The following is a 27392-nucleotide window of genomic DNA, read 5'->3' on the forward strand; positions in this document are numbered from 1 at the left end:
GTTGGCAGTCATTTTAATAAGATGTAATAAGTTATTTAAAATGTTGAATTTCGCAGTCTAAAAAAGTTATTTTGGATTTTATATTTAGATATTTTAAAATGTACTCAATTAATAATGTATTTGGAATTGTTCACTACATAAACACTTTACCGTACATCTGAGGTTGACATGTGTGTATTTAAAAGTCATCAGTCTTGAATATAAAAGGTGTTTTGGAGGACACCCATTAGTGCAGTTACTGTTAGTCTTTGCTTTAAAAGTCAAAAAAGAGGAAGAGAGTTCATTTTGTGATGTTATGTTAAACTTGTTAGGGGTTGAAGTCCTCTATTTTTCCTAAATTTTTGACTTTGGATGTGTATGTGATGTGTAATGTTTAGCAAGTGTTCAGTAGCGAGGAGGTTAGTAGTTCTCAGTGGCAGCCTAGTGTCCTCGGGAGTCAGATGGTATATTTGGATGGAAGCTTTTTTTCTTCTTGCCTTTAATGGGCTTCCAGTAATTCCATTCTGTTTGCTTGTTTGCTTTTAGCTCTATGTTTTGCTATTAGTAAAAGGTTTTAAATTTTTCTAATATTTTTAAAATTAATAAAATTAAAGAGAGTGGGCATTTTTTTATAATCCTGGGGTAAGGATGAACCAGTTAACCCAAGTTGATTAATAATAGCTATTATTATTTGACAGAAAAGTCTCATTTTCTAGAAAGGATAAGTAGTACTTTAGTGGTACTCTTCTGGTTGCATCTTTGATATCCTTAATAAACATAAGTTAAATATTAAGATTTTATTAGTTTTAATCTTCTGTTTGACCCTTAGAAAATATATGCAAGCGTTTTACACTCTGCCTTCCTAATATTTTGAAAGTAATATCTTAAAATTGTTTGCCTGCTTGTGATGTCCATGTGGTTTTGGTTCTAAAATAGTGAGGAAATATAAATTCACAGCTATGAAATATTTTTAAATACATGATTTAAAGAAGAGAGCACATTTTGAAGTCTCCAAATTTTGCCAATGACAAATTATTTTGAGTATTCAGATTCCAGACTAATGTGACTATATTATAAGAACATGTAAAGTTGGATGAAAGGGTAGGAGGCTTTTAATGACAGTAAGCATAGAATAATATATATGGGCCGGGTGCGGTGGCTCAAGCCTGTAATCCCAGCACTTTGGGAGGCCGAGACGGGCGGATCACGAGGTCAGGAGATCAAGACCATCCTGGCTAACATGGTGAAACCCCGTCTCTACTAAAAAATACAAAAAACAAAACAAAACAAAACAAAAAAACTAATTGAGTGAGGTGGCGGGCGCCTGTAGTCTCAGCTACTCGGGAGGCTGAGGCAGGAGAATGGCGTAAACCCGGGAGGCGGAGCTTGCAGTGAGCTGAGATCCAGCCACTGCACTCCAGCCTGGGCGACAGAGCGAGACTCCATCTCAAAAAAAAAAAAAAAGAAGAATAATATATGTGTTGATTAAAATACAATTTGAACTGTTTGTGTAAAGTTTACAAGTGGGATTAACAGTGCACACTTGAAGTTACTTTCTTAGGATGTTGGCTTCGTGTGCAAAATTTTGGAAATTAGAATGGAATCAGAAATAAATATTATTCTATCTTTAGATTAAAAATATGACAGTAGGTAAAACCAGAGTAACAAAACTGTGATAACAGCAGTCCATTTAACAACATGTGAGATACAATTAGGTGGAGACTGGTCCAAAAAAATACCAAGATTGAAGGCGTATACATTTTTTTAAATGTGGTGGGAACATTGATCTACTCTCTTAACAAATTTTTAGGTGTGCAATATGTATGGTTAATTACAGGCATAGTATTGTATAGCAGATCTCTAGAAATTAATCATTTAACTTTATACCAGTTGAATTACAGCTCCTCATTTTATCTTCTGCCCCTGGTGCCCCTGATTGTACTCTCTGCTTCTCTGGGTTTGACTATTTTAGATACTTCGTATAAATTGAATTATACAATATTTGTCCTTCTGTGACTGGCATATTTCACTTCGTGTAATATCCTCAAGATTCATCCTTATTGTCATGTATGGCAGGATTTCTGAAGGAATATTTTTTAACGCTGTAGCGTTAAGGTAAATTTAGAGTATATAAAAATTAGTTGATTTTGAGGAACTCACTGTATCAAAAAGTAGAAGCAAAATGTAAATGTTAGAAGTGACTGAAACGTATTCATGAATCTTAAGTCCTACAAAGAGGTATGCAAGTTGGTAGACCACTCAAAGTACTTAACCATGACAATCACTGTCACTATGCTGGGTATTATGGATGTGGTTATAGATGTGTTACACTGGCTTAGTGGACAAAGGGCTCACAGTTGGTGCAACAGATACATAACAGATAATTGCAACATGGTGTTAGATAAATAATGATAAGAATAAGAAGTATCAGCAGTAGTATGAAAAAGGGACTCAGTATTTTGGTGGGAAGGAGAGGATTGGGAAGACCCCACAGAACAGGTAACACATTTATTGGGTTTTGAGGGTAACTAGAACCTAAGCTGGTAGTGAAAGTCACTGAAGATGGAGCAAACAGTAGAAAAAAAAAGAAGGGAAACTTGCAATAGGTTGCTAGGAAATACACTAACCTTGTAAATGCTTGTTAAGAAAGACACACATATCTTCTCATAGTGTACCAAAGAACATCTTAGAACCAAAATAATGGACAGGTGTGTTTGGTTCTTTGCAGTATTAACAGTATCTTAAAATTTTGAGAGGTGTGTAGAGGGTGAAGATACGAAGTGTGGGACAGTTGGTACAGCTTTATAACCAAATATTTATGGATTTCAAGTGCAAGTATTTTATTATCAGTTCATCTTTTTTAAACCTTTAAATCATAAGTATCACTTGCATAGGGAATAGTACCAGAACGTGAGTTTACATTTCAAAATAAGTTGCCATGTTTCTCTTGTCACCTTTTAATAGTTTGGAAAGGACCGTATTCAGTCACATTAAGTTTTGGATTAAAAAGGCTCTATCATACATCTTGTGCGTGAATGAGTTCATGCCTGAAGATGAGTATTTCCAAAATTAAAAGATCAGAAAGTTTATTGGCTTCGGGAGCAGCCTTGGATCTTTGATCCCTACCAGGGAGTTTTAGTGTGCTGGAGGGCATGTTTGGTTGTTGTCACTATTGGAGGATGTTGCTGGCTTAAGCAGGCAAGCACCATGAATGGTGAATGACTTGTAATGTGTTGAACAGAATAAACCTGCGTGCCATATGCTATGAATGTTCCTCCAGACATTTATATGTGGGAAACATCTGTGTATGGTCTTCTGCATATATAATTTAATTCTGTTTTAATACTTGCATTATAGTTAAACATCCTATTGCCAAAGAAAGTCGTGCTCCAAGCCCAGAATCAGAGTGAGGTGGGCTACCAAGTTACAGGGCAAAGGGCATGCATACAATCGCACAACTGATGGCAATACTAATTATATTTTAGTCATCAATAAAGTATATCTGTATTGGTCTGTATTAGTAGCTGTGGTAAGCAAATAATGTTATTACTGTTTATAGATATGCATAGAGACCATACTTTTTACAGAGTGTATTATTAGTTTCTACAGATGTGGTTTACAAATTTCTTGACTATTACTTTAGTGTTTATAGACTTCTACAGTGTGTTTGGTGGAGCAGATATGTACATTGTTAAGTTACAGAACATAATATGCCAGATGCTAGTAAAATATTTTGCATTGGAGCACTTTGTATTTATTTGCTGAAGTAATTTTTGTCATTTTTTTCAGAACCAAAATATTTCACAAAAAGTTTCCATGTATTTCTTTTGTAATGCTTTCTTTTGTATCAAACTTTAAAAACAAAACAAAACAAAAAACCTGTAGTGATCTTGGCACTGTAGCTCCCCTATAATCCCAGCACTTTGGGAAGTGGAGGTGAGAGGATTCCTTGAGACCAGGAATTTGAGACCAACCTGGGCAACAAAGCGAGATCCCATCTCTACAAAAATTCAAAAATTAGCCAAGCATGGTGATATGTATCTGTAGTCCCAGGTACCCAGGAGGCTGTGGTGGGAGCATTGCTTGAGCCCTGGAGTTCAAGGCTGCAGTGAGTCATGATCATGACTGACTGCACACCAGCCTGGGTGACCAAGAGAGATACTGTCTCAAAAAAAAAAGAAATTCTGTAGTGATTTTCTGTATATCCTCATTTGTGATGTCATGGGCAAATCATGGTTTTCCAGTTAAAGGAAGGTGGATTAACTTCTGATTATAAAGTTAATGGAAGGTGGACTGGTGAACGCTGCTACGGATAGATAATTCAATAGAAAAGAAAATGTAGAAATAATTTTATTTTGAAATATGTATAGTTTATGTTTTCTAGTAGTAAGTTAACCTTCCTAATTATGTTTGAAGACTAAAAGTAAAAACATTACTACTGGCCAAGTGTGGTGGCTCATGCTTGTAATCCCAGCAGTTTGAGAGGCTGAGGCGAACCAATCAGTTGAGGCCAGGAGTTCAAGACCAGCCTGGCCAACATGACGAAACTCTGTCTCTACTAAAAATATGTGTGTATTTGAAAAAAAAAAATAGCCAGCCTTGGTGGTGTGCACCTGTAATCCCAGGTACTTGGGAGGCTGAGGTGGGAGAATCACTTGAACCTGGGAGGTGGAGGTTACAGTGAGATTGTGCCACTGCACTCCATCCTGGGCAACAGAGCGAGACTGTCTCTAAAAAAGAAAAAGCATTGATGCTCCACAGGCATGGTCTATGTGTAGGAGTAAAATCACGCATTGCATGCCAGTATTTGATTATCTTTTACTAGATTAAAAACAAAACCAAATGATTGCTTTGAAAACCCATGCAATAACGTACACTTTTCCCGTTAACGTTCATGATTGATTCATTTTTGAAGCGGAAATTTACTAATAAATTACCTGCTGTGGGAGAATGGCGTGAACCCGGGAGGCGGAGCTTGCAGTGAGCCAAGATCGTGCCACTGCACTCCAGCCTGGGCGACAGAGTGAGACTCCGTCTCAAAAAAGTAAAATAAAATAAAAATAAATAACTAAATTGCCTGCTGTGTGCCAGGAACTGCCCTTAGGTCCTAGGGATACAAAAACTGAGATGATTCCTGCCCTCCCCTTGCAGTTTTTTAGGGCCGAGACATAATAAAAGTACAGTGGTCTTGTGCTGAAAGCTCAGATTTGGACTATGCAGGTTATGAACCTTGGGCAAGAAGCTTCTGAGCCTTACTTTCTATTATTAGTAAATAGAATACCTGTGTATAAAAATGCTAGGATTTTTAAAATTAGGCCAGCTTGTGAAAATTCCCAGCATATTTCTTTTCAGATAGTATTTATTTATTGAACCTGAATCTAAAGTGGTAGAAGTTATAAGAAGAATTATCAATTTTCATTTTCATTCTTGGTTTGGATGGTTTCTTTAGGGGAATTTGTCAGTTTTCATAGCATACTGTCATGTCATTTACATTAATATTTGGGTTATGTGTTTAAACTCTTGGAGCATTTTAACTTCAATTTTCTGCTGAGTTTTATAATAATGAAAATTGATAGTTATTTTAGTAACAATATGTTGTCATTGTAGAGTGGCAGAGTTAAGTTACATACTCAGTAATTCGGGATTTACAATTATTCTGTTGCTCACATCTGGGGTTGGCAAACTGTTTCTAATGGCCAGATAGTAAATATTGTAGGCTTTGTGGGCCACCTGTATTCTCTGTTGCATAACTTTGTTTGAAATCCACTTCTCCTCCCTAACACACACACAATTCTTTAGTGTAAAAACCATCTTTAGATTAAGGCAATATAAAAACAAGCCAGTGATGACCCAGTTTGGTCTGCACATTGAAGATCTGTTGATTGAAGATGTATAGAACTCTTATTTTTCAGCTTGCAATGTAAATCTTTTATGACCTGGCTTCTTAACCTTATTGCCAGCAGAAATGTTTTAACTACAATGATCTTTGTTTTGTTTCCCATATGTGCTATCTGTATTCTAATTTTTTACCATTTTACCAATGCTGGCTTTTATTTTTGCTTGACTTTTCTCTTCTAATCCTATCAGTCTTTCAGGAGTTTTTATCCCTCAGATTCTAACACCCCATAAGTATTTTAAACTGTTTAAAAAATAGCATGCACTAAAAGATTTACAAAAAAAAAAATTTTTTTTTTTGTTATTGCTCTTAGTTTCTTCTGTATTGGTCTTACTGACCTCGAGACGTTATGGACATCTCTGTGGTATAATCTTGCATATTTCTTAATTATACCTAAAGCAGTGAAAATGCACAAGCATATATATCCAAGTGAGTTTCTTTTTTGGGGGGAGCGGGAGGATGGAGTCTTACTCTGTTGCCTAGGCTGGAGTGTAGTGGTGCCATCTTGGCTCACTGCAACCTCCACCTCCCGGATTCAAGTGATTCTCCTGCCTCAGCCTCCCAGGTAGCTGGGATTACAGGCATGTAACACCATGCCTGGCTAATTTACTAGGACTCAAAAAAATCCATGGTTTAGTTTGATTACTACCAGTTTATGAACCTTGTCACCTTGGGCAAACCACTTCCCTGAGCTTCATTTTCCCTTGTAATCTGTGAGAAGTGTCTGTTTTGCCTATTTCATGAGCTTGATTTGAAGGTAGTATATAGGAAAACATTTTGAAAATTGATGTGTTATATAGATGTAAGATCATGGTTTTATTTTATTTTTTAAAATTAAAAAAATTTTTTTTTCCCCAGGTTTAGTAACTTGCCCAAGATCGTGCTTTTATGGGCAAAGATACTTTTCCAGTTGATTCCTAAACGCAGAAAATAAGTATCACATAGGAACATGGCATGCTTTGAATTGAATTTAGGGTGGAGATAAATTTTTGCAGAATTTCAGTCAGTATGATGGTATCAATAAATGAAAACACTCACTAATAATACGTTGGAAAACATTTTAAACTACAAAATTAATTAATTGAGGGAATAGCTTCCTAGAGGGATATTTGAGTTTTAAAACCATCCAATTAAAATATTAAAGCACACTATTGTATTATTTAAGGGATATTTATTTAGTGTCTGCGTATTTATGCACATGTCTGGCCTCTTAAGCATTTTGAAAGAAAGGTATGGCACCATAGCTCTTCTAAATATTAGCTGAATCTAGTCAGTAGTAACTTAGTAAAGTTGAAAATATTTAGAGTGTATTCTTTGATAATTAACTGTTGGCTTTCAGAGAAATATACTAATTAACAAAAATGTAGAAAATGTAGACATGTCTTTATTTTGAACATATCATAACCTGTGGGTCTTTTTGAATGATGACAGAAAACCCAAAGCTTTATAGAAGAAGCTAGATGTTATGTTGTTAGTTTGTAACTACTCTGAGGGTTTAATTTTTTTTTACATTACATATTCCAGGTTACAGTGTTTATTTCTAACTGTTTGCCTTACCATTCTAGCTTCCTGTAATCTCTTAGCTTGTTTTTTTCTTGCCATTGTGTGTTATCTTCTAAAAAATCTTATTTGACTCTAACTAAAACAATATAAATCATTAAACGTTTTGTTTCTTTTAAAAGACTTTTTTTTGTGGAGGTATTAATGCATTTACACAAGTAGATAATATAATAAACTTCCATCAACACATGGCTGTCTTTTTATTATTTTTAAGCAAATGTGAGACATAAAATTACATCCGTAAACTCAACTCTCATGTTATCGGTAAACTTCAAGGGCTTTAAAATATATATAGCAACAGTGTTATTTTTGTCCCTATGACAATTAACAGTGATCTAGTCATCTGGTCAGTGTTTAAGTTTTCTGTTGTTCATAAGTATCCTACTTTTCTTTTTTTTCTTAATGGTCTGTTTGAATGAGGATCCAGGCAAGATCCACACATTGAGTGGTTAAAATGGGCTTTAAAACTTTGTACTGCTTGTAAAGGATTGGAGGCTTGGCTGGGCACCATGCCTCATGCTTGTAATCCCAGCACTTTGGGAGGCTGAGGCAGGTGGATCACTTGAGGCCAGGAGTTTGAGACTAGCTTGGGCAATGTGACAAAACCCCATCTCTACTAAAAATGCAAAAATTTGCTGGATGTGGTGGTGTGTGCCTGTAATCCCAGCTACTCTGGAGGCCGAGGCACAAGAATCGCTTGAACCCAGCAGGCAGAGGCTGCAGTCTGCCAAGATGGCACCACTGTACTCCAGCCTGGGTGACAGAGTGAGACTCTGTCTCACAAAAAAAAAAAAAAGAAGAAGGATTGGAGGCTAAATGGTTCACAGTGACATCTGCAAAGATTGGACTGTAACGGGTGTGTATTAGTGGTATGTGGCATAGATTCACCCTGAGGTTTGTGTTAAGACAGTGGGGGCCTCAGGCCAGGTAGTTATTCTGGGGCTGGATAATCTGTAACCTGCGGCCTCTGCCAGCTTGAAGTCCCTGGGAAACATAGCAGCTCAGGTGACTTCCAGTGCCTTGTGAGACACGCAGCACGAGTGCTACCTGGTACACATCTGAGTTGTAGTCCTTTTCCTGTGTCTTTTCCATTGCTCTGACATCAGCTACTACTTAGTCTCCTTAAAATTGATACTGGGTTCTTACTGCAGGAAAAGAAGCCTGTTTGTTTGTCAGGACAGCAACTGACATTCATTTTGGCAACAGAGTATGCCATCTGATTATGGGGTAGTTATGAGCTGGTAAGAAGAAAATAAACAGGCCCTCCAGCTTCATAGGTTTTTGAGGAATTGGTAATGATGTTTAAGGTTTGGGTAGTAGTAGCCAAAGGCCATGCCTGCAATAACTTCTTGTTGATTTGGGTGATATTTTTTGGTCAGTCTCCTACTGGACCATGTTTCCCACCACTTCCCCAAGGACAGTCTCATACTGGCCTGTGATCCTAGGTTCTTTCCAAGGACGGAGTGGCTATGAGCAGTTATCTTTTGATAGAACTTGTCCTGCTTTGTGACATCTAATGGCAGCATAGTGTCGTAGGTCTTACGGCAGGTGAGCTGCTCTGCCTGCAGGGAGCCTGATTTGGCTATCTGCTACATTGTCTCTCAGAAACCTGCTCTCCTAGATAGCTACAGCAAGACTCTGGACTTGGGCAGAGAATGCTCAGAGCCATAGCACAATGGCCAGATCTACCTGTTTTCCTCCCCTCCTCCAACGTTATTGTGAAAAATTCCAAATACATATAAAAGTTGAAAAATTATACAGGTAAAATAAACATTGTGCTGTATTTGCCTCAGCAGATATCTGTACTCGTTCATCAGTCCATCTTATATTTCAAAGTAAGTTCAAAACATTAGTTCACATCCCTTCTATAAACTGCAGTATATCTTTTATTTTTAAATTAAATTTAAAAAAATTTTTTTTTTGAGACAGAGTTTCGCTCTTGTTGCCCAGACTGGAGTGCAGTGGCATGATCGTGGCTCACTGCAACCACCGCCTCCCAGGTTCACGTGATTCTCTTGCCGTAGCCTCCTGAGTAGCTGGGATTACAAGTGATTGCCACCATGCCCAGCTAATTTTTTGTATTTTTAGTAGAGACGGGGTTTCATCATATTGGCCAGGCTGATCTTGAACTCCTGACCTCAGGTGATCCACCTGCTTCAGCCTCCCAAAGTGCTGGGATTACAGGCGTGAGCCACCGCGCCTGGCCTAGTTTTTTTTTTTGAGGCGGCGTCCTGCTCTTGTCGCTCAGGCTAGAGTGGTGTGATCTTGGCTCACTGCAGCTTCCACCTCCTGGGTTCAAGAGATTGTCCTGCTTCAGTCTCTGGAGGATTTGGTGCTACAGGTGCCCACCACCTCGCTGGGCTAGTTTTTGTATCTTTAGTAGAGATGGGGTTTTGCCATGTTGACCAGGATGGTCTTGAACTCCTGACCTCAGGTGATCCATCCACCTTGGCTTCCTAAAGTGTTGGGATTATAGGCGTGAGCCATTGGGCCTAGCCCAGTATATCTATCATTAATTAGAATTCAGTATTCATTCAATTTTTTAGGTATAATTTACATACAGTGGAGCTTAAGAATCTTAAGTGTACTTTTGGATGAGTTTTGATCATTGCTTCCAATTTGGTAACCTAAAGACTTGTACAGGCCGGGCGCGGTGGCTCAAGCCTGTAATCCCAGCACTTTGGGAGGCCGAGACGGGCGGATCATGAGGTCAGGAGATCGAGACCATCCTGGCTAATACGGTGAAACCCCGTCTCTACTAAAAAATACAAAAAACTAGCCGGGCGATGAGGCGGGCGCCTGTAGTCCCAGCTACTCGGGAGGCTGAGACAGGAGAATGGCGTGAACCCGGGAGGCGGAGCTTGCAGTGAGCTGAGATCCGGCCACTGCACTCCAGCCTGGGTGGCAGAGCAAGACTCCGTCTCAAAAAAAAAAAGACTTGTACAGATATAGCACATAAGCATCATTACAGACAGTCACTGGACACTTCTTCCTATTCAGTCCTTCCCTGAATTTTTTGAGACAGGGTCTCAACTTCTGTCCCTCCCAGGCTGAAGTGCAGTGGCTGGGTCACAGCCTACTGCAGCCTTGACTTCCTGGGCTCAGGTGATTCTCCCACCTCAGCCTCCCAAGCAGCTGGGACCACAGGCATATGCCTCCATGCCTGGCTCATTTTTTGTTTCTTTTTTTTTTTTTGGTGGAGACGGAGCCTACTCCTGAGGCACTGTTTTGTTTTTTTTTTATTCACATTCATATAAAGTAAGTTAAAGTGTGATTTTAAAAATAACCCTTCTTCCTTTTTTTTTTTTTTTTTTTTTTTGAGGTAGGGTCTTATTCTGTTGTCCAGGCTGGAGTGCAGTGGTGCAATTACAGCTCACTGCAACCTTGACCTCCTGTGCTTAAGCAGTCCTCCCACTTTAGCCCTCGAGCAGCTGGGACCACAGGTGCGTGCCACCATACCTGGCTAATATTGTTTATTTTTGTAGAGACGAGATCTTACTGTGTTGCCCAAGTTGGTCTCAAGCTCCTGACTAAGTGATCTACCTGTCTCGGCCTCCCAAAGTGCTAGGATTACAGGCCTAGACTGGAGTACAGTGGTGCAATCTCAGCTCACTGCAACTTCCGCCTCCCAGGTTCAGTTGGTTCTTGTGCCCCAGCCTCCCAAATAGCTGGAACCACAAGCTCACACCACCACTCCCAGCCAATTTTTTGTATTTTAGTAGAGATGAGGTTTTGCCATGTAGGCCAGGCTGGTCTGGAACTCCTGACCTCAGGTGATTAACCTGCCTCGGCCTCCCAACGTGCTGGGATTACAGGCATGAACCACCATGCCTGGCCCTCATTTATTTTCTTACTGGTATCTTTGGCAAGTAGGAGTTTTGTCATTTTGATGTAATACAATTTATCAGTTTTTTGTTTTATAGAGAATGATTCTCTTCCCTGTCTTAAAAAATCTGCTTCCTCTTAAATCATGAGGATAATTTTATATATTTTAGAAGCTTTACATTTACATCTGTGATCCATCTCAAATTAATTTTAGTGGATGGTGTGATAGGGATTGAGGTTTGTATTTTTACATGAATATATACACTTCTAGCTCTATTGTTGAAAACACTTTTCTTTCCTCAGTGTTGGCTTTGGAGTCTTTGTCAAAAATGAAATGACCAGGCCGGGCATGGTGGTTCACGACTGTAATCCTGGCACTTTGGGTGGCAGAGTTGGGCAGATGGCTTGAGCCCAGGAGTTCAAGACCAACCTGGGCAACATGGTGAGACCCTGCCTCTACAAAAAATACAAAAATTAGCCTGGCATGGTGGTGTGCATCTGTATTCCCAGTTAGTTGGGAGGCCGAGGTGGGAGGATCACCTGAGCTTGGGGAGGTTTTAGGCTGCAGTGAGCTGTGATTGCACCACTGCACTCCAGCCTGGACGTCAGAATGAGATGTTGTTTCTCCAAAAAAAAAAAAAAAAAAAACCACGTAATTATGGGTTATATGTTCTCTATTTAGTGTCATTTATTTATTTGTTAACCTTTATGCCATACAACACTGTCTTTTGGTTACTCTGCCTTTTTCTAGTAAGTCTTGAAGTCAGGTAGTACAAATCCTTCAGTTTTCCGTTTTAAAGATTGCATTAGATATTCAGGGTCAGGGGTTGACCAACTAAAGCCTGTGGGCGAAATTTGGCCTGTTGCCTGTTTTTATATGGTCTACCTGATTGAGCTACCATTGTGAGACATGGAGACCAAGCTGGGTTTTCTCTCCCTTCCTTCCTCATTTCTCCCTCCATTGTTGGCATCAGTAGGCTGAGGAGGAGGAAGAGGTGGAGGGACTGGTCTTGCTGTCTTGGAGGTATCAGAGGCAGGAGAGATGGAGGGGAGGCTGAAGAGGCAGGGACACTTGGTGTAAATTTTTTGTTTTTTGTTTTTTGAGACAGGGTCACAAGTTCCCTCACTCCCAGGCTGGAATGCAGTGGCTGGATCATGGCTTACTGCAGCCTTGACATCCTGGGCTCAGGTGATTCTCCCACCTCAGCCTCCCAAGCACCTGTGACCACAGGCATACGCCACCATGTCTGGCTCATTTTTGTATTTTTAGTAGAGACAGAGCCTCACTGTGTTGCCCAGGCTGGTCTCTAACTTCTGGGCCCAAAGGATCCGCCCACCTTGGCCTCCCAAAGTGCTGGGGTTATGGGCTTGAGCCACTGTGCCCAGCCAACTCGGTGTAACTTTTGTTGAAAAAAATTTGTGTTTAAGCGGACATGCACACTTCAAACTCAAGCGGACATGCACACTTCAAACTCATATTGCCAACTATTAACTTTTTAATGTGATCATTTTCCCTTTAAGCTCTACTTTAGCTGTGTTATACAAATGTTGATGTATTTTATCATTTGGTTCAAAATGTTTTCTGATTGCCCTTGTGGGCCTTCTTTGACCCATTGATTTATTTAGTAGTGGTTTAATTTTTTCATATTTGGGATTTTCCTAGGTCCTTTACTAGTTGATTGTTGAGTTAATTCTATATCATCAGTGAACATTTTTAATATATTTTCACTGCTTTCCTTTTTATTGAGACCTCTTTTATGGTCCAGCACATGTTCTCTCTTGGTGAGTGTACAATATGTACTTGAAAGGAGTGTGTTTTCTGAAGTTGTTGGGTGTAGTGTTCGATAAATGACAATTATAGCTCTGTGATTGATGGTGGTGTTTAGATGATGTGGATCCACCTTACTGATTTTAGTCTAGTTAAGTAACTGCAGATAGAACAATTTTCACAGCTGGTGTGTATTGACCTATTTTTTTCTATAATTTTTTGCTGCATGTATTTTGAAACTTTATAATTGGTGCTGGTATATAATTATTATGTCATCTTGATTACGCCATCATTATGTAATATCTTTTTTTATGTTTGATAATACTCTTTTTTGAAATTTACTTTATCTCATATTGTTTTTTCTTTGTAGTGATGGGTTGTTGTGAAACACTTTTTGTTTTCAGAATGTGACTGTGATGCACCTGGATATGCTTTATGTATATGTATGTATTTATCCTACTTGTGGTTGATGATGCTCTTGAATCTATACATTTTTCATTTACCAAATTGGGAAAATTTCAACATTTTCCCACCAAATATTTTTTCTGCCTCATTCTCTCTCAGCTCTCCTTCTGAGATTCCAATTCCATGGATGTTAGGCATTTTGATACTGTTCTGCAGATTCCAGAGGCTCTCTTAATTTTTTCCCCTCCATCTTTTTACTTTACAGATTGGACAATTTCTCTCTTATCCTCAACTTACTCTTCTGTTATCTTTAAGCTCTGATTTTTAACTTTAGATACTGTATTTTCCATCTCTAGTATTTACATCTTTTGTTATTTCTCGAGTTTCCATTTCTCTGCTCAGATTTTGTTCATTTTTAATTATTGTAAGGATGTTTTCTCTTTTAATATGATCTTTTATTTATTTATTTTTTTGAGACGGAGTCTTATTCTGTCATCCAGGCTGGAGTGCAGTGGCACAATCTTGGCTCAGTGCAACCTCCGCCTCCCAGGTTCAAGCGATTCTCTGCCTCAGCCACCTGAGTAACTGGGATTACAGGCGCCCACCACCATGCCCAGCTAATTTTTGTATTTTTAGTGGAGACAGAGTTTCAGTTTCACCATCTTGGCCAGGCTGGTGTTGAACTGACCTCATGATCCACCGGCCTTGGCCTTACAAAGTGCTGGGATTACAGGCGTGAGCCACTGCATCCAGCCTGTAATATGTTTTTGAATATAAGTGTACTAGCTATTTTAAGTCATTGCCTGCTTATTCTAAAATCTTTATCATTGCAGAATCTGTTGCTGATTGATTTTTCTTTTGATTATGGGTCATAATTTCCTGTTTCTTTGTATATGTAGTGCCTCTGGATTCTGTTTTGTTCCTTCAAAAACTGTTGGTTTTGTTAAATTGTTTTGTTTTTTACTTCAGCAAATTCTGCTTCTCCCATGGTGAGTGCCAGCTGAAATCTCTGCTCAGTTCTTTATTTGAACTGTTTGAAGTCAGCCCCACACACACATAGGTCAGGAGTGAGCCAGAGACTTGGGAAGAGTTGATACACAAGTTTTGTGGTACCTATTTTCTTTCTCTAGCCATCTCTCTTCTGGGATTTACCCCTCGCTTTCCAGTTGCTGTGGCTGTGGTGAAACTCTTGTCTTCTTGTACTTTAAGCTTTAAGACTTGTGTATTTCTGTTTGAGTTTTAGCAACCCTGCATGACTGCTTTCAAGTGATGATCCTTTAAAAAAAAAAAAAAAAAGCACATAAGCACATACCTAGTGCTGTTTCTTTCCTCTTCAGCTTGTTTGTGGTTGCCCTTTAGCGTCTTTATAAACCTTGTCCAGAGTTTATAGTTGTTATCTGCTGGAGAGTTGGGGTTTTAACATGAGCCTTTTTGTAACTACTGGAAGGAATCTACACTGCTTGCCCTTTAAGTCTTTTTTCATCCTCTAAGTTTCCTCTCCAGTCACTCATTCTTATTCTCTGCCCTCCTGCTAACGAAGCCACTTATTCCACCTACTGGATTTTGCTAATGCCATCCACATAATGTTAGTGTTCCTCTGTTCTCCCAGTTACCTGTAAACCGGTGGTTGGCTGTTGTAGTTTCTTAAGATTCAGGGCTTAATTTCAGGAACCACTATTTCATAGGTTGTGTGTTGTGTTCTTTTTTCAAGAACCACTTTAAAAGTTTTAATTTTTGGTCATGTTAGCAGCTAATGCTCAGTGCCTACATCCATTAATTAGGAATTGTAAAATGGTGATATTCTAACTCAGTAGTTTTCCAAGTACAGTTTGAGACTTGTAGGGGATCCTTGAGACCTTTTCAGAAGTTCTTTAAAGTTTAAAAAAAAAAAAAAAACAAGTTTAATAGTACTGAGACTCAGTTGGCTGTTTTTTTACTTCTGTTTTCATGGGTATACAGAGTTTGCCAGAAGCTACGTAACATAAAAATGCAGAAGCAGATGAGAAATCAGCTGCTACCTAACAAGGCATTAATGAAGTTTACAAAAATTACAACAATAATCCCAGCACTTTGGGAGGCCGAGGCGGGTGGATCCACAAGGTCAGGAGATCGAGACCATCCTGGCTAACATGGTGAAACCCCGTCTCTACTAAAAATACAAACAAATTAGCCAGGCGTGGTGGCACGCCCTGTAGTCCCAGCTACTTCAGAGGCCAAGGCAGGAGAATGGTGTGAACCCAGGAGGTGGAGCTTGCAGTGAGCTGAGATTGCGTCACTGTACTCCAGCCTGAAGGACAGAGCGAGACTCCATCTCAAAAAAAATAAAATAAAAATAAAAACAATACCTTTTCACTAATTTTTTTGTTTTGGGAAAAAATAGTCGTTTTTATAAATAAGTTACTTACATTAAGATGCAATAGTCTTATTCTTCTTTAAGAACATTACAACTATTTATAAATATCAGTAGATATGGTACACCACCATTTGTGGTCTTCAATATTGAACTCTTTAAAATAGTTTCATAACATTTCCAACATCTACCAATTAGGTTTTTTTAAATTACTATGAATTTATTTATTTGATATGTTTCACTCAAATTCAGTTATTCTTACCAATGCCCAAATTTTCCCCTTTGTTCAATGAGATAATCTGTTTTTGAAACCAATTTAAAACTTCTGCAAATCTTGTTTTTACTGAAGAGCTTTGCCTGAATGTTCCTTTTTTTTAAAAAAAAAAAAACCCGTGAGCCACCAGTATATTCAGAAATGTTGAAAGAAAACTGTTTCTTCCCCACCTCTTGTTTTATTTACATAGAATATGGTACAAATGTGGTTTACTTCAGAGGCTTGCTTTGAATTTGGGCGAGCTTCTTTCTGTTCCTTGGCCAATGACTACATTCCAAACCTGGGTCAGCCTTACAAATGCATGCCTCCAGTCACCAGGACAACAAGACAATAGAGTGTCAGTACAAATAGGTCACTATCATTGAGTCCTAGATTGAACTAAATAATAGATGAGTATATTTGTGTTAAGAGGTGGCTAGTATTAATGATATCCTTAAACCATAGATAATCCACAAACAGTTCTTCATATCAGGACAAAATAAAATATAAAGTTGTGTTCTTAATCATTTCTGAAGGTTAAATGACCAAACAAGCTAGCCCTCTTCTGCTACTCCCTTGCTAAAACTCCTTGTTTGTTCCAGGTGTATTCTGGAAAATGTAAAAATATGTAAAGCTTATTCTGTGTGTACATCTATATGTGAGGGAGGAAGGCAAGAACACACCTTTGGTTAATTTTTCCTCTGCAACTTTGCTTATCAGATTCGTAGTATCTTTGGGAGTGAGAATGCTTTGCTTTAAGTGGCGTCACAAAATAAGTTTAGAACAATTGGAGTGGAAACACTGTTGGGATTTGTTTTCTTTTTAGGAAATAATTCTAATGCTCATCCAAAAGAACAAAAAAGTAAAATTAGTTGGGAATAATTATTTACTGTTTGTAAAACAGTAAATAGACAATGTAAATGTAAAACAAACAGTAAATAGGATTTGTCCTATTAAATACTAAGTTTATCTCTGTCTTTTATGTACACAGTAATTTGTGATATAAACTTGCAATAATTACAGCAACCTAAAACTAGTGGAAGGATAGGCACAGATCTGTATATTAGATACTGAGATATACTGTAACCTTCTTATAATTATAAATGTGAATGATCTTGTAAAACAAATGAATTTCAGCATTCCTTGTGGAAGTTGGTTATTTAATAAATGGAAAATTAACTGGAATGTTACCTGACATGATACACCAAAATTTCAGAAAAATTTTAGCATTAAAATTTAAGTCGTAAAGGAAGCCATAAACATGTAGAAAATAGTCTCAAAAGATCTACCTGCAAATTTTTATTAATCCCAAGGGAGACAAACAGTGACTTTAAAATGGATAAAGATACATTATAACCAAATAATCCAAGTATACAGCAGTACTGGGACAAATTGATGTTGTGTGTCTTTCTTGATAATGATGCACTGGGAAGGACATGTCACTTATGTGGTATCTTCCCCAAAATACGTAACATTAGTTTAATCATGAGGAAGCCCAAAGTAAGGGTCATTCCACCAAACAGCTGGCCTGTATTCTTCAAAGATGTCATAGCCATGAAAGACAGAAAGAGTAAAGAATGTTCCAGATTAAAAGAGACAAGACAGTTAATGGATTCTGGACAAGGAAAACCTTTTCTTTTTACTATAAAGGCCATTATTAAGATTACTGACTAATCTGTAGATCAGATAATATAAAATATTAATGTCTTGGCTTTGATCATTGTGCTATGGTTATGTAAAAGAATATACTTATTTTTAGGAAATACACATTTAGGGGTAAAAGGCTTGTTATGTCACCAATTTAAATGGTTACAAAATTCTTTTCTCAGAATGGTAAAGCAAATGTTAACCATTGGAGACTTGGTAAAGGGTATGTGGGATGTGTTTCTATTATCAAAATTTTCTGTAAAATAAATTATTTTGTAATTAAAAAAACAAGCAAAACTAAATTGTAATGTTTAAGGATGTATACATGGCGGAGGCGTGGGTAATAGTAAAACACTAAGAGTGATTACTATAGAAAATACAGCCAAATAGCCAACTACATATTTAGCATTTGAATGCAGAAGGACTTTATAGACTGAAAGCAATGGAAGAAGTCACAAAGTAAAAACTGATACATTTAACTAGATAAAATAAGGAAACTCATGAAAGGCAGAGTAAATAAAATTAAAAGGCAGAGCCATTGTTCTGTGCCAGGCACCATACCATACAGGGTAATTTACTTATGTTATCTTAGTTTGAGAGAGTTGGGCAGATGATAATCTTCCTTGAAACTACTATGACTTGACTAATTATGTCTTAAATTTATAAATCTCTTTGTAATTTACAAAGCACATTCATAAATAACCTGTGTGTTGAGGGGGTAGGGAGGGGTGCTTACCATACTCATATTCCTTACTGAAAGAAGAAAAGGCTTATTGCCATGAGAAAACCACAAAACACAGCACCACACATCCACACACACACATCCACACCCCTGATTGTACCAGGGATGGACACCTAACCCTGAGGCTAGTGACTTATCAGGTCCTGTTTCTTCAGAAATTGAATTAAGGTTCACAGGGCTGTATTCAAACAATTAGTCATCTGAACTGAAAAATTGTATGTAGTGGGCTCTGTGCAGGCTAACAAGTAAACAAACAAAAAGTTGTACTTAGAGAAGCAAGAGTGGGGACAAGACATAGTATGTGAAGCAAAATGATAAACTCTGTCTTGGTGGAGGGGTTGGTTGAGAGAGGGCTTAGGAGATAGGCACTCAGACTGCCCAGGTCCCAGATGGTTTCCTGTTTGCATTCCTGGTTCTCATGAAGTATTTGTTTTATTTTGGTGGAGTGCTTTGGTGTATGCTGTCTGCAAGTCTGTTTTTCTCTAAGCTAGTATAGCTGGGTTTTGCTTCTTTTCATCCTATCTGGAACACAGTTCTGATGTTAGAGACCTTAAGTGAAATAAGGTATGGGTATGTGAGTTGTGTGTGAAGTGAAATAAGGTATGGGTTTGTGAGTTGTGTGTGCTGCCCTTTACTAAGTCCTTACAGTAGATGTCTGAATTAGAGTTGTTGCTCTCCTTCACAATGCAGATACTTGCAAGTAAGTTTTCTTACTATCCATTGCATTTTATTTCTCTCTAGTATTCTAAGTATTTGCTTCTTTCTTTCCTTTGTGAGATTTCCTAATCCCTTTCCGAGTGTTTTATCATTTCTGTTTCTTTGTACTTAGTAGTTATTTAGAAAACAAGTATTAAATACCTATTAATCTTTCACCAAAACTTATTCTGGTACTTTTTCTCCTGTATTGTCAAGTGAATCAGTATGTATAATAAATTGGCTCTTAGATAGACCTTGCTGTTGGGAAGTTCTTCCTCCAGGGAAAAATTTTTGCCCACCTCTCTATGTTATTCCCTGTGCACATTCTAATACCTGTCTCTGAAACAGGTTTTTATTATCCTATTTAAATTGTTACTAGTTTTGGATGCTGGGATGGTAGCATAGTCCATGGTTACAGGTATGTTTGGGGTTGCCAAACTTTTTCTTTGAAGAGTCAGATAGTAAATATTTTAGGCTTTATGGGTGCCATAAGGTCTTTGTTGCAATTAATGCTGATGTTGTAGCTGTAAGTAGTCATAGACAAAAGGTAAGCAAGTGGGTGTGACTGTGTTCTAAGAAGATTTTTATCTATACAAATAGGCCCCAGATTTAGCCCAGTTTGCTGATCCCTGGCTATATATGACGTGAGAATTTGGATCAGTGAATTTATTATTTCTACCTAAATAAGTTGGGGAGCTAACTGTTCTAGGTCAGCGTGTATATTTTAGATGGAGCAAAAGAAAAAAGATAATCTCTATTGTGCATATATTTGAGGACTGTTAAGGAAGTTGCTTTCACTCATCTACCAGGTATTAAGTGCTTACTGTGTGTCAGGTACCGAGCATACAGATAGTGTTGAATCAGAGAGGAGGTTCCTGCCTTATGAAATTTGCATTTCAAAATTATGAGATAAAGGTTGTGAAAATAATGTGAGAGTGTGTATCTGTGATTTGGTACAGGGATTATTGTCCCTTTGGATTGGGTGGTTAGGGAAGACTTTCTGAGGAAGCCAGTGGGCTGGAAAGAGTTTAAAATTAGTTTGGAGGGCTAATCAGGGGTCACATTCTGTTGAGCCTAATAGGCTATGATGAAGAATTTGAATTTTACGTTAAGGAAGCTGTTATCAGGTAGTTTGTGCTTAAATAAATTCTTTTTAAAGAAACCCTAGGACAAAAGAAACAAGTTGGATTTGATATCTCGTAAGTCCGATCGATACTCCCTTACCTGTCAATTTATGTGGCTGGTTTACAAAGGCACTTTGTCTCCGAGATCTCACATATAGCTTGTGTGCGCCTATTTTTAATTAGTTACTCAGTTGCATAAGTTCTAATTCTTGCCAGCACATTTTATAAAACCAAATGTTAAGATAGGATATACCATAAAGTTCCTAAAAAAGGTATATGTAAATGCAAAACAATCAGTTTCTCTTGCATAAAGCACATGCGGATAGTGTTTTTGTTTGTGTAGGCATCATTTAGTTTATGTATTGTTTAGAGATATGTCATTGAGAAATACAAATCAGCTGGTGGTCTAGAAATAAAGTAATGTAGGCTGGTTCAGTGTAGGAAATGTTAATAATATACTTAACATTAATAATGTACTTGTTTTTCCAGTATTTTACTTGAGTCATGGCATATATTTGAGATTATTTCTCTGAGTATGGACTTTTTCTCCCTCGTTTCTTCCTTTTAGGGCAAAATAATATGTTGGTGATAGAATTTTGTATAGGTCCATGGTACCTGTCTAGAGAGCTTCTAATGGTATTTTCTGTTTGTTAATATTTATTTTGTTCAGTTTTCTGTCCGCTTCCAAAAAGTAGATATTGATTACTTGTTCATCAAATTTTCAGTTGTTAAACTATTTTGTTATTTGTTCCTGTGTTTTATGGGTGGTATTATTAAGTGCTGTGATTATATCTTACATCCAGAAGGAGGCAGGAGTACTTAGAGGATTGCTCCATCTCTACTAAGTAGAGAAAGGACAAAAAAGGAAGTATGAAATCTTGTTGGATGTATGTAGATTGGCTGAGTGAAAAAAGATCCTTTAAATTTCAGATCCTCTGTCCTTTCCTTATTCTTGTATCTTTCTATATAGAGGTTACAAGCAGAGTCATGCCATGTGGTTTATTCTTTTATCTTTTGTGAAAATAAGTTTTCTCCAAATAAAGGTGAATATCTATTTCAACAAGTTTCCACTCCAATTTGCTGTCCCCCTCAAGGATTACTGATATAACACTGTTTCTTACCTTTCCTTTTATATATGAGTAATTGGGAATGAGTATGAAGGTTTCCTATTTCTGGTATTCATAACTGAGTTTGTTAAATTGCTAGCCCTGTATATATTTATTATCATGATTTGGCTGCTGTGCTGGATACCTGCTATCTGCACTTCTCACTCTGGTCTTTTCCTTGCTCTGGCTCCAAGCAGCTGGTCTGTCTGGATATACAAGTCAGCTTCTTTTCCCTGGTTTCTAGTTGGGTTCAGCTGGTGGGGAACATTTTATTTTTCTGACTTCTTCCTGTGGGATTTCTGCAGCCTGGCTACATCTTTCCATTAAAGTTTGCAGTTCCTATCAGGGCTGATAGTTCCTGTCAGGCAGCTGACATTTTTCTTTCCTCTCCTGCTTTATGCCAATGGGTAGTGGTAGGCCCTGCTGTTACTAACCCTGGGATATAACACTCTCCCTTGTGATTTCCTTACAACCCACCTATGTTTCGTAATAGTCTCCTTATTAAACTTTCTTCAAATTATCCAAATTGACCGTGCCGTCTGTTTCTATGGTAACTGACTGATAAAATATGCTTTAACATATTTTAGATTCTGTCAGTGGCTATTATGATTCCAATTATAGAGTGGATTAGGACTATTAAGGGAAAAAATTAACAATTTTATGAATTTATTCTGTTGTCTGGTGTGATTTTATTTTTAGTTCTTCCATAAGATCTGGCTTTGAGTATTACCAGTTTATTGAACACTTAATATGGCACAGCCCATTGTTTGAAGCATTATGGGGAATCCAAAAGTAAATGGGACACATGCTCCATGATTCTACTAGTAGGCAGTTTGGAATGAGTTTCTTGTGAGAGCTACAAAATGCTAGAAGTTCAGAGGAGGGAGGTTACTCTGTCAAGACGGCTTTGATTGTGTCTGCGGCAGGAATGAAGGGAGATCTACAATTTCCTGTATTTTCCTGGTAAGACCACCCTTCCCAGTCGTTGCCTGTCTCATCACTCCATAGTCTGTTACTGCAAACCACTTAAAGAGGCTAGGCCCAAAAGTAATATAACTAATATGATTTCTTTTTTTGAGGCAGTCTTGCTCTGTCACCCAGGCTGGAGTACAGTGGCATGATCTCAGCTCACTGCAGCTTCTGTCTCCCAGGTTCAAGCAGTTCTTCTGCCTCAGCCTCCTGAGTAGCTGGAATTACAGGTGCATGCCACCACGCCCGGCTAATTTTTTGTGTGTGTTCTTAGTAGAGACGGGATTTCACCATTTTGGCCAGGCTAGTCTTTACCTACTGACCCCCCAAAGCGCTGGGATTATAGGTGTGAGCCACTGCGCCTGGCCAAACTATTTAAAGTTTATATACCTGTTCTCAGTACAAAACATATATTAATTTATTTAACTCTCTAAACCTCCTTATGAAATAGGTTCTATTATTATTTGCATTTTACAAATAAAGAAAAGTTAATTTTCTCAAGTCAAATAGTAGCAAACAGAGTTGGAATTCAAACTCATGCAGTCTGATTCCCTTGTCCAAGCTCATTAACTACCATAAACACCACATTATTCTATAATTAGAATTGATTATTCACCTCCCCCAAAAGGGACCATCAAAAGTAATTCCATTGTTCCATATAATTCCTTTTTTTAGGTGTCATTCTTGCTCCTCAGTGCTGTTTTAGTCCCTCACCCCACTTTTCATGTCAATAGATTTTATCACTTGCTGCATCTTCTTGTTGCAATCATACCAGTCAGTCTTCCTTATTCAGTATTTATTTATTTATTTATTTATTTATTTATTTATTTAGAGACAGGATCTCACTCTGACACCCAGAATGGAGTAGAGTGGTATGATCAAGGGTGATCAAGGGTGATCAAGGGTGACTTGCCGGGCTCAGGTGATTCTCTCACCTCAGCCTCCCTAGTAGTTGGGACTACACGTGCACCACCATGCTCAGCGAATTTTTGTATTTTTTGTAGAGACTGAGTTTTGCCATGTTGCTCAGGCTGGTCTTGAACTCCTGGGCTCAAGCAGTCCATCCGTTTTGGCCTCCCAAAGTGCTGGGATTACAGGCGTGAGCCATCGTACCCAGCCCCCTCATTCATTTTAAATACTGTTTTTATTCCCACTAGTGTTAATCATTTTTGCAGTTCCAGTATCCACATGGATATCTACATAGCCTCCTGAATTCCTTGACCTCCAGTGATCCTCCATACTACTTTAGACCTTTTATTGATTGTTAACTGTATCACCTTCCAGATTTCAGTTTCAAGCATCCAGTTCTCTGACCACCACTGATTCTCTCTTTCCGGCTTACTGCCTCTAATACTGGAGCCACAGAAATTTTGGGACAGTCATCAGCACCTCTTTTCCTTCATTTCACTAAATCCCTTTGTTATCTATCTTCCTCATGATGTCTTTATTTTTCTTAGCTTAGATTCCATGGTCTGTTAATATAATCACCTTTTTCCACCATCTGTCCTATTCTGCTCAATTAAACCAGTATTCTACCTACTTTTACCTAAATAGCCAGATAAAGCTGGAGAAAAACACAGCCTTCTGACTAGTTTCACTTTAGATATTGATGGCCACAAGTCTTTAGTGCTTCCTAGTCAATTCATTCTCTCCCTTTTTTCCCAACCTTGAAATCCCCTTTTTTCCGTTGATGGTGTTTATTTTACTAAAAAACCAAAACAAGCAGAAAAGAGACTTTATCAGCAAGTCTAGATGCCTGAAATAGCAATGTTAGGAGCAGAAGGCAGCCTTTCAGGGACTGAACTATGAGTAGGTCATAAGGAGTTAAGAGATTGATGTTTTCCCAGGTGTGTCACTGAAACGCTGTCTGTGTTAAATGAATCTTGCCCCATAATAGGTTTACTGGCTGTATTTGGGAAATGCTGAAAGCTATGTATAGTTTGAATTTCTGTTTCCCTCTCTCTCTGATGTGCTGATACAGAAGCGAGGAAAGATGAATAAAATTACAGGTAGAAAGTAAGTTTCCATCTGCTGGCCTAGATGTTACTAAAGCATTGGTTTTCAAACTTTCACCCACTTCAGAATAACCTGGAGGACTTGATAAAACAGATTGCTGGGTTCTACCTAGAGGGACTGATTTCACATGTCTTGAGTGGCTCCTGAAAACTTGCATTTCCATCAAGTTCTTAGTTGACACTGATGCTGCTTGCTGATTTACGGAATTGGGAATCGTATATTGAGAGTTACTTCATTTGAGTAAGAATTCAACTGCCAAGAGTGTCAAGAATGGTTAGGATTTTGATCTATAAATATAGGAAATAGCTGCTGTGGGACAATATAGTGGGAAATTAGAGCTGATTAATAACTTTGAGGGACTTTGACAGTGAGATGGTTTGAATTTGTAGGGGACTCAAGCAACTATTTTTAATGACTTTTTCTCCAGCAATGTGACCTTTCAGAGAGCAGGAACAGAACCACAGCAGTTAGTATATACAATTTTGAGGGAATTCTACAGGCTGCTTATGTCAAATATTTTATCATCAAGCACTCCATCTTTGCTTTGCATTACCATTATGAGTGCCAAGATGGCAGCTCTATGATCTGTCTGCCCTTAGCTCATCTGCTTCATTTTATTTATTTGTATGCTTATTATTTATTCATTTATTGATTTTAATTTTAAAAAGTTATATATGGCAGAGGTTTTAGAATGTAGAGAATAAAGTGTCCATCAAGTACAGTCAATAGTTTCATGGCTTTGGGTAAATAACTACCCTGTCTCTTGTTTTCTCATTTGGGAAGTTTTAAAATCTTCTATTTTAAAATCTTCTATTTTAAAAGAAAAACTTCCAGGCCTCCCTTTATGAATGTAACTGATAAATCTTTAAAAATCTTAAAGAATTACATTTTGGGAGAATCATTAGTTAGGTTTCTGCCTGAGGAGAGTCCCATGTAGTTCTTTTTAACTGGCTAAATATTATTGGACAAGCTGGGTCTCTTAAAGGTTTGTAGTATTTCTGGCAATAAGTTGCACTACTATTCCTGGGTGTCTGTACTTCTCAGGCGTTGTCAGTGAAATGTTTTCGTAATGGATTGTACCTCATTCTGGTCCTCACTCTTGTCAACTGTCACTTCCTAAATGACTTTATACTATCTGTACTGAGCCTGGAATAGGAAGGAACCACAAGAAATATTTGTATAGACAGACAGACACGGAATCTCGCTCTGTCGCCAGTCTGGAATGCAGTGGTGCGATCTCGGCTCACTGCAACTTCTGACTCCCGGGTTCAAGCGATTCTCCTGCTTCAGCCTCTGGGATTATAGGCACGTGCCGCCATGCCCAGCTAATTTTTTTGTTTTTTTTAAATATTTAGTAGAGATGGGGTTTCAGCATGTTGGCCAGGATGGTCTCGATCTCCTGACCTCATGATCCGCCCGCCTGGGCCTCCCATAGTGCTGGGATTATAGTCGTGAGCCACCGCGCTTACCCTACAAAAATATTTTGAAACACACTTGGGGACATGATAGGAGAGGAGAAGGGCAAGCCCTTTTTCCTATCCTTTCTCTTATTTATTCCGTACCCAGTTCAGTGAGCAGGTAAGATTGAGAAGTATGCTCTTCCTTCGCTGATTTCTTAAATATTTGTCAGCGTTTTTGAAACCAGATACCATGTTCTTTTCATAGTGTCGTAATTGCTTATTCTTTAAAATAATGTAATTTTGGAAACTTGTTGACTTGTTCTTGATAATTTTGCTGAGGAATAATTGATAACTTTTGGATATTTAAATTGATAACGTGTACATACTTAAAGTGTACAATTTGATGAGTTTTGACGTTTGTATATACTGTGAAACCACTACCACAATAACAAGATAGTATGTATTTTCATTGTGCAACCCTTTGCGATGAATCCACTGGTCTGCTTTTCTTCGCTGTAGACTGGTTTACGTTGAAAATTTAAATGAATGGAAATATGCAGTATATACGTTTTGGTGGGGGGCGTGCACAGGTTACTTTCAGCATAATCTTGAGGTTATTTGTGTTTCTCTTATTAATGGTTTTCTCCTTTTAATTGCTGAATAATATTCTTTGGCTATTCTCCCATTTGTTTATTCACTTATTTATGGACAATTGGATTGTTTCCATTTGGGGTTATTAGTAAAGCTGCTATAAATATTTATGTACAGTTTGAGTGTGGAAAAGTGCTTTTATTTTTCTTGAATAAATACCTAAAAGTAGAATGGCTACGTCATATGCCAGGTCTGTGTTTAACTCTTGAGAAACTGCCAAATGTTTTCCAAAGTGCTTATACTATTTTACATTCTAAAGCGTTCTGGTTGTTCCACATTGTTACCAACACATGGTGTGGTCACACTTTGTTTTCAGCTTTTCTAGTAGTATCTATGCATGTCTATCTTGTGGAGTCTCAGTGTCTTTTTTTTTTTTTTTTTTTTTAAAGATGGAGTTTTGTTCTTGTCGCCCAGGCCAGAGTGCAGTGACGTGATCTCCACTCACTGCAACCTCCCCATCCTGGGTTCAAGTGATTCTACTGACTCAGCCTCACAAGTAACTGGGATTACAGGCATGTGCCACTACTTAGTGGCCTGGCTAATTTTTTTGTATTTTTAGTAGAGATGGGGTTTCACCATTTTGGCCAGGCTAGTCCCGAACTCCTGACCTCAGGTGATTCGCCTGCCTCGGCCTCCCAAAGTTCTGGGATTACAGGTGTGAGCCACCGGCACCCGTCCTCAGTGTCATTTTAATTTGCATTTTATACATGACTGATGATAGTGGGCTGCTGATACCTTTGCTGAAGTGTTTGTTCAGACCTTTTGCCCCCTCTTTAAACAAGTGTTGGCTGGGCGTGGTGGCTCACTCCTATAAACCCAGCACTTTGGGAGGCTGAGACGGGTGGATCGCTTGAGCTCATGAATTCGAGAGCAGCATGGGCAACATGGTGAAACACTGTCTCTTCAAAAAATACAAAAAATTAGCCACCTGTGGTGCTGCACTCCTGTAGTCCCAGCTTACTCAGGAGGCTGAGGTGGGAGGATGGCTTGAGCCTGGGAGGCGGA

General features: G+C 38.3%; 1 protein-coding gene across 6 annotated transcripts in view; it reads left to right on the forward strand.

The window, feature by feature from the left end:
• The window catches only part of AGFG1 (ArfGAP with FG repeats 1), an 81921-nt gene that overhangs the window by 21161 nt on the left and 33368 nt on the right, over positions 1 to 27392 (forward strand). The window lies entirely within an intron of this gene.

The sequence above is a fragment of the Rhinopithecus bieti genome, unplaced genomic scaffold (assembly GCF_001698545.2).
Source record: "Rhinopithecus bieti isolate Rb0 unplaced genomic scaffold, ASM169854v2 scaffold_15336, whole genome shotgun sequence".
In the NCBI taxonomy this organism is placed as follows: Eukaryota; Metazoa; Chordata; class Mammalia; order Primates; family Cercopithecidae; genus Rhinopithecus; species Rhinopithecus bieti.